This window comes from Brachycentrus maculatus, unplaced genomic scaffold (assembly GCF_059751285.1).
Source record: "Brachycentrus maculatus isolate JH-2025_06_01 unplaced genomic scaffold, ASM5975128v1 h1tg000564l, whole genome shotgun sequence".
Lineage (NCBI taxonomy): Eukaryota > Metazoa > Arthropoda > Insecta > Trichoptera > Brachycentridae > Brachycentrus > Brachycentrus maculatus.
In genome coordinates this window covers 68,191-83,760 of record NW_028281307.1, presented here as the reverse complement: position 1 = coordinate 83,760, position 15,570 = coordinate 68,191, and the positions used below count along the sequence as shown (strand labels likewise).

At 31.0% G+C, this 15,570-nt stretch overlaps 1 pseudogene; it reads right to left on the bottom strand.

The window, feature by feature from the left end:
- Window positions 1–367: 367 nt before the first annotated feature.
- LOC148301428 (histone H2A-like) lies at window positions 368–701 on the bottom strand (annotated as a pseudogene).
- Window positions 702–15,570: the final 14,869 nt, after the last annotated feature.

The following is a 15,570-nucleotide window of genomic DNA, read 5'->3' as shown; positions in this document are numbered from 1 at the left end:
GATGTGAAAATGATAATGATAGATATTTTATTTATTGTTTCGGCATTAACTTTGTGGTAAGACATGTTACAATGATTAAAGAAAACACTCGTTTTTTACCACTTGAGTTTTATTAAAGACTACATGTTTCAGAAGTTAAACTTCCATCATTCAGGTCTGTATAATAACTATACATATATATAAGCTATAGTTATTGTACAGACCTGAATGATGGAAGTTTAACTTCTGAAACATGTAGTCTTTAATAAAACTCAAGTGGTAAAAACAAGTGTTTTCTTTAATCATTATAATGATAGATATTTAAAAAATATGAAAGAAAACGTCGTCAATCGGCTGAGTCTGAAGGGTGGAAAGTGGAACCGTCGTATTATTGCGCCTTCTTCTCGGTCTTATTGGGCTGGAGCATGGCCAAGATGTTGGCAGGACGCCTCCCTGAGCGATGGTGACGCCGGAGAGCTACTTTTTGCTCAAAAAGCGAGAGCTTTCTCGTCATTGTGGATAGACAACTGCAGATGGCGGGGGGTGATGCTGGTCTTCGTGTTGCCTCTGGCAGCATTGTCGGGCATCTCCAACACCTTAGCAGCTAGGTACTCCATGACAGCGGCGAGGTATACGGGCGCACAAGCCCCAACTTTCTCATCGAAGTATAATAGATTCGAGCTAGCGTATTTTAAGTGTTTAAAATTGCCGCTGTATTCCATAAAGTATGTATTTGCATCAAATTATCATATCATTGCTTCAATGTTTTTGATATTATACATTATCAAAGTAAATGGTTGTAAGAAATTGGATAGCTATAAAGTAGTTAAAATGAACATCCACCTGTCACATTATTTATTATTTATGTCCCAAATTACCATATGCATTGGAATATAACAACAACAAAGAGCTAAGGATGATTTATTATCTTGGAAAACTGTATGAAGATAAAAATATATGTTGTATAATATTTAAATTAAAGTTCCAGTCATTACCAAAAGTACGTTTCTTGTAGCAAGATTGGTGTGTATACGAGAAAATTTGGTATTTGAAAATATAAAGGATATTGAAAAACACATAATATGACAAAAGTTTCGTTTTTAGATTCGTTTTGCAAGTCAAGCTCACTCCTCGACTCTTTGTCTCCGATTATTTACATCGGAAGAGTTACTGGCATCACTCCATTTCGATATGAGTATATTTCTGGTGAACCAAAGACTAAATTATTCAAAATAGCATTTATATTAAATTTTTTAAACGTGTTACCTTATACGTATACATTCTACTCTGTTTTTACACAGAGCGTTTTCATTTTAGATAAACGAAATGATATTCCAACCATAATAATTTATATTGAAAAAATTGACATATTAATTGGATTTGTATTTACTTATTACTTTTTGTTCTTTCGATATAAGTCTAAGAAAAACTGGTCAATCTATTTGAATCTGCTCCAGGAGATTGATAGGCACTTTCACAACCTCGCTTCACCGAAAAATTATACCAAACAGAAAAAGGCCTTTTGTTTGTCAGTATCATACCAGTTAATATATTTGACTGTTTATCTTTTGTGCACGATCTACGTAAATCCTTTGGTCAAGAGCTCGGATGATTTCGTTTGGGCTTTAACTAAGTATGGAGCAACTTACCACCTAATATGCACTCGACTGGTTTGTAATTTCTATGTGGACTTCATTTGGGATAACCTCCATCGTCTCGCCGACGTGACTACAGCCCTGAGTACCATTCCAAACAATTACCGAATTGACCCTTGGGATTCAAAAGTAACGAATGTTTGCAAAATGACAAACTTCAAACCGAGAAACGCGATGCTTTTAGAGAAATTACAAAATGTATGGAGGGTATACGTCAAAATTTGTGAAAGTAACAGAGTTCTGGAGGAATATTATTCGACGACTTTTTTGGGAATCATATTATGGTCGTTTTTAACTTTTTTGTTTAATATATTCTATATTACATCCGTATTAGTACGGTTCTTGGTAGGAGCTGTTATTAAATGGGAGCTAGTCTTTTTGGCTATAGCACAATGTGGTATCAGCTGTAGTAATCTAATTCGATTGATTCATTCTTGCGACAAATGTGAAACAAAGGTAAGAATTTCTTATGATACATACGTCTTTTCAAAACAGATTTCCAAATTCTAGCATGTGATTCCACTTCTAAAGTTATAATAGAGCACTCAAAAGCAAAAACATGTTTTCTTTTTACTTTTCCCTTTTTTGTTTTTGTTCTTGTTTTTTTGTATTTAGTTTCTGTTTTCGTTTTTGTTTTCGTTTTTGATTTTGTTTATGTTTTTGTTATTTTTGTTTTAGTCCATGTGTTTGTATTCTGTTTTATTTTTTATTTTTAGTTTTGTTTCTATTTCTGTGTTTTATTTTTTTGTTTTTTGTTATTGTTTTGGTTTTTTTTTTAGTTTTTTTTTCATGAGAAATGTTTGAGAATTAAAAAAAAAATCTCGTTAGCAAAGTGTGAGTATTTTACGCTAATAATCTTAATATGGCTGTTCAACTTTTTTTTAAAACATCCTATTTATAATTTTTCAGGTAAGAATGTTTTCACAGTCCTTAAACACCTTTGTGAGCAATGAAACGGACAAAGATATAGCAGCAAAGGTGAGTAATACATTATTATACTGAATTAGGAACAAAAATATTTTTTATTTATTAAAAGTAAAACGACTCGATCCCAAATGTCCTCTTTTACATTTTAATAGTCACTGTTTTAATAATCACACTTTATCTCTAGGTTCTTCAGATATCTTCAAGCATACTAAATACATCACCCAGATTTACAGCCTCGGGATTATTTCAAATAAATAACACTCTGTATTTCACGGTAAGTTTCTGTTTTGTATTAATGTGGATATGGAGTGAGCGGTTCAAGGAGGTGATGGGTTGTCCGTTAATGATCAAACTCTATCATCCGGGATCTGCAGTCATGTACTGATCACCTTGCATTCATGTAACATAGTTGGCGATAAGACTTAAGGTTTTGCACACTTCACTTTAAGATTTGGAAAAAAGTACACATTGTACCTAGATCAGACTAACTGTTGATTTTTGTTCCAGATTGTGGGTGCTGTGACGACGTACATGATTATATTAATACAGTTTAATTAATGCTCCTAAAAGTGAATTTGCTTCTATATGTGTTTTTCAACATTTCTTAATTAAACTGTTTTATAAGTTTTTTCTTGCTCAATGTTTGATTTTGCGGTCCATTGGTCTTCTTCTCCACCGTTTCTGTCCATTTCACCTTCCCATTTTATTACCAATGGCAAGTCGGATGTGCAGCAAGGCTCCTATCTCAGACCTGTAGTGTTTTCCTTTTTGAACTATATTTTAAGTGATCAACAATCCTTCATGTTTCCTAGTTTAGGAATATATCTGACCTACAAAATAATATTTTTTGCTGTAGAAAACTTATCGTTCATACCGATAGTTAAGGAAAAAAGATATTTCTTATATCACAAGATTCAAACCTGGATCATTTAATGTCCGATCTGGTACCTCCAAGACTTGACTCCATCTTGATTCTAAGCTAAGCAATATTCTTATATAAAATTACACGGATTTAAATCCTGAATCTTAAGAGTGCATTTTTCCTGTGATTTAAGGAATTCATACTGTCAAAGTGAATTGTCGGGTTTTTTGAGCATAATTTTATGATGAAGTTGTGAATTTAAAGAAACATTACTTGTTTGTGTTGAAAAAGTATTGATTAAAACTTAGAACTTTTTATTCTCCTTAGGTTATGTTTGACTTTTAGTATTAACTATTTTTTTACTGTCATTAAGTTTTTTTTGGAAATAATATAATTAAACATTTTACTTGTCGAGGGTAAGTTGTAGAAGAATAACCATATATGTGGTAATGGCACCAATAATCTGAAAAAAAGGAATCATAAATTAGAACAATATTTGTTTGACATTCAGTAATGTTAATACTTAACGAGTGGGCACTATATGCTAAGATATCTTTAAAAAAGGTGATAAGTAGTCTTTAATTTAAAAAAAATATATAATTGTAAAAAATTAACTTATGTAGCTTTTAACTCCATCGTGGAAGCCAAATGTTCTACGCTGCCTTCCTACTTCTGAGGGGAAGCGACATGATAGTTTTTTGTTTATTTAAATTTCATGTACAGAAAAGAAATAAGTACATTGGTGGGCTTATTGCTAAAAAGCAATATCTTCCAACCAACTAAAAACAGACTTATGATATTGGTCAAAACGTAAGATACCAAATATAGCTGTTTGCAATCAGAAGGTAGATAGTGATTAAACATAAAAAAAAATCATAAATTACAAGTTGATGATAGTGATGATAATGAAAAAATGAGTTGAGGGAAGGAGTTAGAGGGAAAATAAAGGGGAGGAGGTTTGATGGACAGTTAGGAATCTAATGATAGATAGTAATGTCTCAGACGTTTCTCAAAAGTTATGAGAGAAGGTGCATTTGGTATTAAGGTATATAAAATATATTCCATCTGAGTACTTACAGTAAAATAAAGAGTGTTATTAATGGTAAACAGTCCACCAGCAGTGAAGTTGGGGTGGACATGAAGAATATAGGTAGAGAAGCGAAGAAGCTGAAATCAGACAGTAAAAAGTTTAGCTTAACTTAGTTTTTTTTCATGAAGGCAAGATGTGTTTGTAAACTTGCCTTCATGAAACGAAATGTCAAGTTAACACTTGAACAGCTGAATTTGGACACACTCAAAATGTATTTTACCTGTTTTGAGTTTCCTTGATCGTTTTCGGTGATCATGATGTTATTTATAAGATTAGCCATTTTTTTCGTCTAAAAAATAATTGAATGTACATATTAATTATAATTATACCGAATCATAAAGAACGAAAGCAATACGTAGGTACAAAACATATGATTTACTTTTCTATTTTAAGTCTGATTAAAATTTATATTAAGTATAAATCTGTATAGTAGATAACTTATAAATGCTATAGCCCAAGTTATCCAAAAGAGATGAATGATTACAAAATAAGAAGTACGGATTTCTTACCAATTTTTCACAAGAGTCACTGCCGTGAATACTTAAAAACAAGTAACATATGGTCATTAATAACTGTGACGATACGTACACTAGACTACTTGAAGCCACGACTCTATTATTCAATAAATTAAATACGCAACTCAACAAAAAAAATGTCTTAAAAACTACGCTCAGAAATGTGACGCTCAAAATAGCGAGAAACTTTATCGAAAAGAAATTGTTTAATTCGAAGCAGCATTCGCAAATTTTCATGTATATTTTCCAGATAAGTTGTATGCGGTCTTTCATCGGGTCGTTTTTCTTTAGACTTGAAGTATTTTTGATTCCCATGCGTTCAACAGTTATAATATTTAACTGATAAGCGGTGGATGTATTTGAAATTTTGGAAAGTTTGACGATTTCTCGGTTTAGTGTTCTTAAATTGATGGATATAATATATAAAAATAAAGTGAATATTCCAGAAATGAAAACAAAACTATAGGATGGAAGATATTTGGTGTATCTGAGAATAAGCGTACTCATATTGAACCACGAATTAGACAAGATGACTTCACTTATAGTTATACTAGCAGTGGCGACGTAAATCAACGCCGTCCAAAGAAATACATTGAATTTAAGATCACTCTGGGTCCTCCTGGGATTTATTGATTTCAGAAGCTTGTCGATTTCAGTTAGCAAGTAAAATATTTTGGCCAAGCTATCTTTTTTACAAAGCGTGTCTATGGAGATAATCCACATAACGGCAAAAGCTACATTGGTTTGCACAATAGCTCCCACGGAATGCAGAGTATTTGAGAAATTATTGTTGATGGACGTCACGCCATTCAGAATTACAAACAAAGCACAAATGAAGTAAACGAGCTTTACTAGAATAGACCAGAAAAGCGATGGAAGATTAATTTTGGTTTTAGTTTGGCCATTGCTGATGTCGAAATCAAACGGAAGCATTCCCAAGATTCGACCAGTTGTGATGATATAGCTCATCGAATCCATAACAGAATTGGACTTGAAATATTTCTTGGTGATACTATCTAACGCATTGGATAGTAATTGTTTCATTTTTGAACGAAGCAGAGAATCTTGTTTTATATAATACAATAGTAAAACAATGGATGTCCAATGCTCTAATGAAATAAGAGGAATAAAAGACTTGTTTGAATGAAACACATTAACCTTTTCAGACCTGGCTTTATAATGTTAAGTCATAAGCAATCGATATACATGAAAAAAAAAAATAGTAAAAAACCTGATTTAAATAAGGATTTCTTAAAAAAAGGTCTTTGCTTCATTCGCCTTTTGTATACAAATGTGCTGCATGATGATGCATGTTCGAATGGTAAATTAAATATAAAAAAACAGAGCTGAGATAAGAAACGTTGATAAAATCGAGAAAGTGTGTTGAGATAGTTTGAACATGTAGAATGAATGAGAGAAAAAAAATCGCAAAACAAATATATGAGCAAAAATACTTAAAAGTAGAAGCAAAGAAGAACTTGAAATTATCATGGAAATGTCGTATGTCAAATATTTGTCAACGTATTTGCAAATACAGTTGTGTGGCGTTCTATTTATTGTGCCCAGCCCTGCGGAATGCGATGGTTAGTTAGTAAATCAAAAAGAGCAATCTGCAGTCTCCGCAATGTTGATTCTATTATTCACTACATATTTTACTTAAATTATTCTTTCAACCCCTTATCCGCACCCTTTAAGTGCATAGGATACTGCATAGTATACAAGCAGTGTTATTTTCATGGTTATATACCTAAATAATGTGGTCGGCCCTGTGTTTCAGTGACCAAATCAGGGAATAAATAAATAAATATTAGTGTAAAAAATCACTGTTATTTATTTGATCCCCTTGGGAATTAAGCCCGGAACGTCTAGATCGGTAGCCAAACGCTCTGACCACTGCACAACGATTTGATATAATGAAAAATTAAATTTTTTACCTGTTTCAACAATTACCTTAATGAATTGTGACTGTGTGAATGACTGTGAGCATTATATTTTTGGTCAAATTGAAATATATCGGTGAAATTAATGCCAGGCCTGTATGGGTTGAAATTACCTATACAGTTGTTTTAATAACTGAGAATAATGTTTGATAAATAAACCAAGTATTTGGTTTCAACACTCCTTAAAAAATGAGTGTGTATAATATATAACATGTATTTTATGATATATTTAATATAATACCATCTCCCATATTCATTACTCTACAATAATAAAATCATGTTATTTTTTAGAACCTTTAATTAATTGATCATTAATTTCCATTAATATTTTTATTTGATACTTGCAGATAATAGTTTCTTTACATTAGGTAATCGAATAATTAATGAGCCACCATTTGTATTCAATTCTTCACAGGTCATCAAACAAAGCTAGCTTCTTGAAGCATTCTCGACTGTTATAATTATTTATTTAAACGCATAGAATAACGTTATTAGTTTAAATAATTTTCATATCTAAGACTCTAATATTTTTAGTATTTAAAAATGGCTAAAGAGTCATATTTAGATTCGCTTTGTAGATCGGATTCTTTCCTAGATTCAATGTCCCCGATGATCAATGTTGGGAGACTTACTGGAATTACACCATTTAGATACGAATTTATTTCAGGAAAACCAAAAACCAAATTGTTAATTCCCATGCTTTTATTAAGTTTATTTTTTTTATTTGTCTATACATATTCCTTATATATTTTTTACACTAAGGATTTACAGTTCATATTAAAGCAACAAGAAAATGTAACAATAATTTACATTGAAATTTTTGAAATATTCAATGGAATATTTGTTGTACTTTATCTTCTATTCTTCCGGTACTACTCATTACAAAAATGGTCAATCTATTTAAAATCCATCGAAGAAATTGACAGCCTTTTTCATAAACTCGGCGCTGTTAAAAATTATACAATACTCAAGAAAAAGATACTTTTTTCAGTAATATTTCAGCATATTCTATGCTATACTTATCTGATACTCGTTTTATACGTGAATCCATCAATAAATAGCTTAGAAGACTTTGCCTGGGCTATTGCCGACTATGGAGCAACATACCATATACTTTGTACGAGATTAGTGTGCACATTTTACGTTAACTTCATTTGGGAAAATATAAACCAACTTGGTGAAATCACAAGGAACCTGACATCAACTCCTTACGATTACCAAACCAATACAAACAAGATTAATGCGATCGAATTTCGGAAAAACAAAAACGTTAATTCGAGAAATCAAATCATTTTAGACAAATTGCAAAATATATGGACTGCGTACGTCAAAATTTGCTACAGCAACAGAGTTCTGGATGAACAGTATTCTATGACTTTCTTGGGTATTATTACATGGTCGTTTTTAACATTCTTACTCAATACATTCTTCTTTATGTGCCAGTGTATAGATTTTTTTCAAGGAATAGGTTTTCAGTGGGATAATCTCATTTCAACTTTATCGCAATGTTTCATCAGCTCTGTGAACCTCATAACTCTGATTCAAACTTGCAACAAGTGTGAAACAAAGGTAATAATTATAATATTGGTTTTAAATAATTAATAAAGCATTTTTTTCGTAATTATCTTAAGTACGTTTTACAATTACTAAATTGTGGAAAAGGAGATTGCGGAAAAGATTTTGCAAACAATTAGTTCTCCTTATCATTCATCGTTCGCTTTATGTAATACCACTTTAAAGAGGTATTACATAATGTGAAGGATGACTGATAAGGAGAGAGTTATATTTTTTCTTGAATGTTTTTCGCAGATACTTTGTGGCACATTTTATGAACTTTATAAAATTAAACAACTTTGTTTTAACCACTTAATAACATTTAGGATTTAGTTTTTTGGTAAAGGAATGTAATTAATTATGAGTATTTTAATGTTTTTAATGTTTTAAAATTTAATAAACCAAATTAATCAGAACCTAAAATCTGGTTGTCTCAAAAATCTACGCAAATTGGAGAGCATGTATGACTAGATGTACGGATGTAGAGGAAGCTAGGAGTGTATGTCAGGACGAGTGTGGCGTTCTATTCTTTCCATCTTTCCCAGCAGAGAAATGGTGTCACGGTGGTAGGAGTAGTAATATTGGTATAAAATGATATATTATTAAAAATCTTGATAACTTTTAAAAATGTTTCAGGCTAAATGGTTTTCGCAGGTTTTAAATACATTCGTTAGCAAGGAAACAGACAAAGAGATCACAATAAAGGTAAAATGAATATAGATTGGAAATAATTATTGTAGTTTATTGTATTGTATCTATGTTTCATCTTTGTCTCTCGAATAAATGAAGGTTGGTAACATCATCCAGGAATATATTAAATGTTGCTTCACCATCGACATAAACGACCTCAGCGCGTTAAATCTCAGTCCGCTTCCAGATGTTGCAAAGCTAAGACATTTCTCTTTTGCCTTCTACATTCCTCATCATTATTCCTTGGATAAGTTGGTCATATCTCATGATACAGGTACTCAATTTCTTAGTAAACTCCACTATTTTTTAAAATCCATTGCGACACGTGTTTCGATGCATTCCGCATCATTTTCAAATACCGTAATAAGAAAAAGTGATATTTACTAATCAAAACTTAAACAAATGGATAGATATTAATTATCGCGAGGTGACTTTCAAAGCAATAAATGAAATTCCCTCATTTGATTAAAATCAGTAATTTTTCTGACTCTATATGGTACCCATTCAATTACCGTTGGACCAGATAAACGCAATATCTTTCCATAAAATCACCCTTTCATAGACTCTATACATTTTTATCACCTTCATACCTTAAGGGTCCAAGGCTTTTCATACGTTCATAATTCGGGATTTTAAATACATATTTATATGTTTTTATAAAAATCTATAAAAGCTTTCTTAATATTTTCATATTTTTAGGTGCACCAGATTTCTTCAAGTATTCTAAACACACCTCCGAGATTCACAGCTGCAGGATTTTTTCCAATCAACAACACGTTATATTTTACTGTAAGCTTCCTAACATTTATAACATATTATAAAACATTTTGAGTGTGTCCAAATAGTTGTTCATAAATCTGGATTATCTCCAATTAAAGGAGTTATTTAAAAAAAAGACATCTCAACATAGATGAAGAAGAATATGGAAATCTGAGCATTTACAGGGCATACGACCGTCATGGCTTGGTTTAAATAAAAAAGTGTCTTCTCAATAAAAAGCTTCTTTCATCTAACCAATAGATGTCTCTAGTGAAATTCTAGTGATTCAAGCACAATGTTTTGAAATTGGATCATATGTATATATAGAACTTCCAAGATTTTAAGTAGTGTGGTTGTCAATCATGGGTAGAGTTGGTGAATGTTACAAGTGTGTCATTTAAGCTAGCCTTTGACGGTCGTAAGCCCCATAAATAGCTAGACTTCAATATTCTTCTTCATCTTTGGTGAGATGTCAATTTAAAAAAAAAAGTAACTCTTATAATTGGAGATAATCCAGTTTTGTGAATCCATGAATACGCCAAGGCCACCTTACCCAATCTTTACGGAAAGTAATATACAATCAAAAAATCTTAAAAAATAAAAAAATCAACTAAAAAGTCATGTGTTACTTCTATAATATATTGTAAAAGCTCTATTGATTTTAATTTGTATTTCATTTCAGATCGTGGGTGCTGTGACGACATACATGATTATCTTATTTCAATTTGCTAATGCCTTTGAGAGACAGTGAATATATTGTTTATCATAAAATTCAAAAGACAATGTGTTTATTCAATTCTGTGGGGCTGTTTTGCCTTGCGTGCAAATTTTCAAGCAGTGTGTGCAGTTTTGCAAAAACAAACAAACTTTTCACAACAACTTTTTGAGTGTGTCCAAATACTTGTTCACAAACCTGGATTATATTCGCTAAGGAGTTATTTTATAATTTTTTTGCATCTGAACATAGATGAAGAAGAACATTTGAAATTAGGATTTCTTTTACAAAGAACAGATTTTTAAAAAATGTATACATCTGGAATAAAACTTATATTAGGTTGCAGGGTGATATACGAATATCTTGTGATGCGCTTTTGGTTGTAAATTAAAAATTAATTTTTCTTGTATGTGAAAGATGTCTTGCTTTGTAGGTTATTGTATGAAAATTAATTTATTAGTAGTAGTTTTATAGAGATCTTCATACAAGTCCTCATAAACGGCTATTTTGTTCACTCCTTTCAACGACGTCACATATCGAAAAACTTGATTTTTCAGGAGATCGTTTTTAAAGTTAAAAAATGGGTAAAACCTGAGTGTTTTTTCTCCATTTGAAAAATATTAAATATATTTCAAAAAATAATTAAACAATTAATTTTTCTTCAAAATGCAAAAACAACACTTTCTGCCTTATAGTGGGTAAATATTTAGTTAAAATATTTCTGGGCATTCCGAAAACATGCATAACTGAAAATTGACGATTGAAATATGACGTTGTTGAAAGGAGTGAGCACATTTGATAAGAGTTGATGTGAATTCCAGACAACTCACCCTTATTTTTCCGTCATCCTTAAAACACCAGCGATTTAACTACTACAACAATATTTCATTTTATTAATTTTAATGTGTGTAATAATTTACAGCAAATAAAACATTTGTAAAATTGTTGAAAGATATTTTTATTTTTGTTATATAATATTTCCAAATGTGCAAAATTATTATAATTTTATTTTGTGCATAAGAATCCTTATTTCAAAAAAACTATCTGATATTTTTTTAACCACTTGTTTCAAACATCCATATAAGGTAGGTAAATCTGTTTTTGTTGGTCTTTAATGCAATAACCTCTCCAATGTACAAAAGTTTTTTCTGCACAAGAAGATGAAAAAATAAATATAAACAAATCAAATCAAATCAAAGTTTTTCATACATTGTCAATATTATAATTACATCCTGTAAGATCCGTTTATGATTTGATTTTTAGGTTCACAAGCCAAAAAATTTTTTTTCAACAGTATTTATCCTATCTAAACTGATATAAGATGACCATATATGTTGTAATTGCTCCAATTATCTGAAAAGAATTACAAAAGCAAGTGATTTACAATGAATAAGTCACAAATGTAACGATATAAAATTTTCACCGCTCGATCGATATCAATATTTAAGGTGTCTTAAATGAAATGCAGCATAAATTGTTTTTTTTTTAAACTAATAAACCATAACGCCGGTTCCCCGCAGGGGTAGGCAGAGAGAATAGTACGCACCACACCACTCTGTCCTTGCAAACATTCTTTGCCTCTTCCACGTTCATGCATCTAATCATACATACCCGCCGATTATTACAACTCCTAACCTGGCCACTTTCAAGTATTTGGCATACCTGATCGTGCCATGTTTTTCTCGATCTTTCTCTGCTCCTTTTTCCAATTGCATCCGCCTCATAAATTTGTTTTACCGTTCTTTCCTCACTCATTCGTTCTACATGTCCAAACCATCTCAACACACCTTTCATATTTTTATCGATAATGCTTATCTCAGCTTTGCATTCCTTCCTGATTTCACTATTCGAACATCTATCATACATCGTTTTGTTATATTGTTTTTATATAAATAAAAAGTGGAAATTTGAACATCCCCGGACTGACGACCTTACATTTGTATGACATAAAGGATCAATTTATAAGCTGGTGAAACGTACACCATTCTGCCCATTTATGAACTTCTCTATTTCATTTATTTTAAAAGAAACGCATTTTCAATGTGGTAGGATTCCTTCCACAGAATAGTTGAAATTTTGATAGATTTAGAATTTCACTAGTCAACTGAAAAATTATTAAGTATAAAGTTTTCTCCAATTCAACAAAGGTGAAATTCTACCCAATTATTTGATTTATGTAGTTCAAACATTTAAAATCACAATTTTCAGTAATTGATTTATTTGTCACCTTTAGCGTACCTCAAGGAGTATATTTTGGCCCCGTACTTATCTTGATTTTTATATTTGACATTATTTTTTTTAATTTCCAAAAAAACTTACCGTAAACAAAAGAGTATTATTTATAGGAAATAATCCTGCTGCTGTGAAACTCGGGGAGATGTGTAACATGTAGGTAGACATCTGGTGAAGCTGAAAATATAAAAAAGTTCATCTTGGTATAAGGGAATCAAGACAATTTGACAAATCAAAAAGAAAGAAAAAAATAGCTTGAAATATTTGATCAATTGACTGTATAATATTTTGAGTGTGATAAAAACCAATTGAAACACAAGTGTTTGAATTGTAAAATGCATATATAAACAAATTGAACAGACCTTGTAAAGAATGTCTTTATCAGTTTCATACGCCATTAAAGTATTTGTTAGACGAGCTGTTTCTTTAGCCTGGAAAATAGTATGATTAGATGGTAACATTCCTTACAAAATTATTAAAACAAAAATGAGTTTGATTTTGTACCTTATTTTCACAAATGTTGCAAAAGTATATGAATATAAACATGTTTAAAGTATTCGCACAATACCTTATTGTACGTGTAACTAATCTATTCAGTAAAAGAGGATATCCTTTGGTTACTGCCCTCAAGTGGGATATTAAAAAAAATAAATTGAACAACGAATTGAAAAAAGACAAAGAGACGACAACGATAAAATACATAAATGCATAATCGTTGAAATCATTACAACAACCGCAGATTTTGGAATATCCTTCCCAAATAAGGCTCAATTTTTCTGCATAGATACGACCATTTTCTAGCTTGTTTCTGCGAATAATCTTTGCGATTGTAGACTTGTAAAACTGATTTGATCTTGGGAAATTTGACACTGATATCAGTCGCTCCATTTCGATGTTAAGTTTCGTTATATTTATTGAAATTATATGAACGAAAGATAAACAGAAGAATTGAATTATTGACACGTGTAAAGTTGGAGCAAAGAGAACAAAAAATATGGGAATTCCTCTCAATCCATCCTTTAAAATTGTAGATGTAATCACTTGAAACGTGCTAAAGGTATAATACACGATATGCAAAATTGAGATAAAAGATAATTTGATCTTAAGTTTTGTGTAGTTGTGCCTGTGATCAAGTTCCGACAAAATCTTATCGACTTCGTGCAATCCTCGTAGAGTTCCATGCAGTTTGTCGTGGTTCAAAAATCTAAACAATATCATTGAAGTGGTGGCGATAAAGCCCAAGTAAACCTGAGTTCTTTCAACAAATTTAAAAAGTTTCGAGTTAGTCTGAAAATACGCATCTATATAAACTATTGCTATTATGAACACGGCCAAGTAGATGAGATAGTACAAGAGTGCAATAGCTCGAAGTGGAACACTCAAAGCGATTGATGGTTTAGCATTCTTGGTATTTATTTTAAAAGGAACAACGCTCGCTATTTGTCCTAACGCTAATATAGGATACATTGCATTTAAAAAAGAATTTGATTTAAAGTATTGTTTAAAATATTTGATCATTTTTATCCTTTTCTATGTATTAGACACGGACAATGATTTGGCTCTCATACCGCCAACGTACAACACTTTTATAATTAAACTGTATATTGACTTAAATATTACTGTTGTTATGTTATTAACTTATATCTATACTACATATTGATTGAACATGTAAGTTTTAAAGTAGTAACTAAGTGTTTTTTATATGATTATATCCATATGTTTACATAAATTTTACATTATCATATAAAAAAGGAAATCATTAATTTACCAAAGTGTTTTTCTTAATGAATTAAAAATGGATTTCCTTATTGATGACAGTGGTAAGTAATTCCATTATCTATTTTGAATAAATAAATAGGTTATCATTTTATATTTTACTTTCTATAAATTTGTATAAGGGGCCTTAATCTAAATTTTAAAGGGTTATAAATCAACCCTAACTTTTCATCTTATAAGATGAAAAAGAGGGTTAATTAATTGGATATTATTTTCAAATAAAAAGACTTTAAACGGGTAAAGTGTTGGTTTGGTTAAAGTCTATTAAAAGAAATATTAATTCGCCCAAATGTTTGTCGGCCTATGTCCATATGATACATACGTGTCCCTTAGCTAAGTATTGGCCATGGGTTTAGAAAAATATTTTTCAGTTATCATTAAAACGTCTTTTTTATATGTTAACAATTGTTTTGATAAAGAAATGTGTGTTTTAACTCCTTTGCAAGTAATACATAGTTTGAGGAAAATAAATTCCAGATATTTGGCCGAAATACATTTCACTGAACCGATATTTAAAAATAAATAAAAGTTCTAGTACTGATAGAATTATAAATAATATATATGTACTAAGTATTTGTAATATTGTATATCTTAACTTTCTATTAAAAAAAATAATTAAATCTTTCCCCACTCGGTGATATGTATTTACTACAAGTCGTCTTTAAAAATGAGAATATCAATATAAAATATAATAGATACGGGCTCAGATTTTTCATATTTTTCCGTTTTATAATAACGTTTTTTAAGTTTGTAAAGGAAACGGGGATAAAATCACCAATACACAAACGTTTCCCAGTGTGTGCGTACGTGCCGTACTTAACGTACACGTGCACGTCGTACCGCGTTTAGTAGCGAGTAGAACGTTCTCCGCGGCGG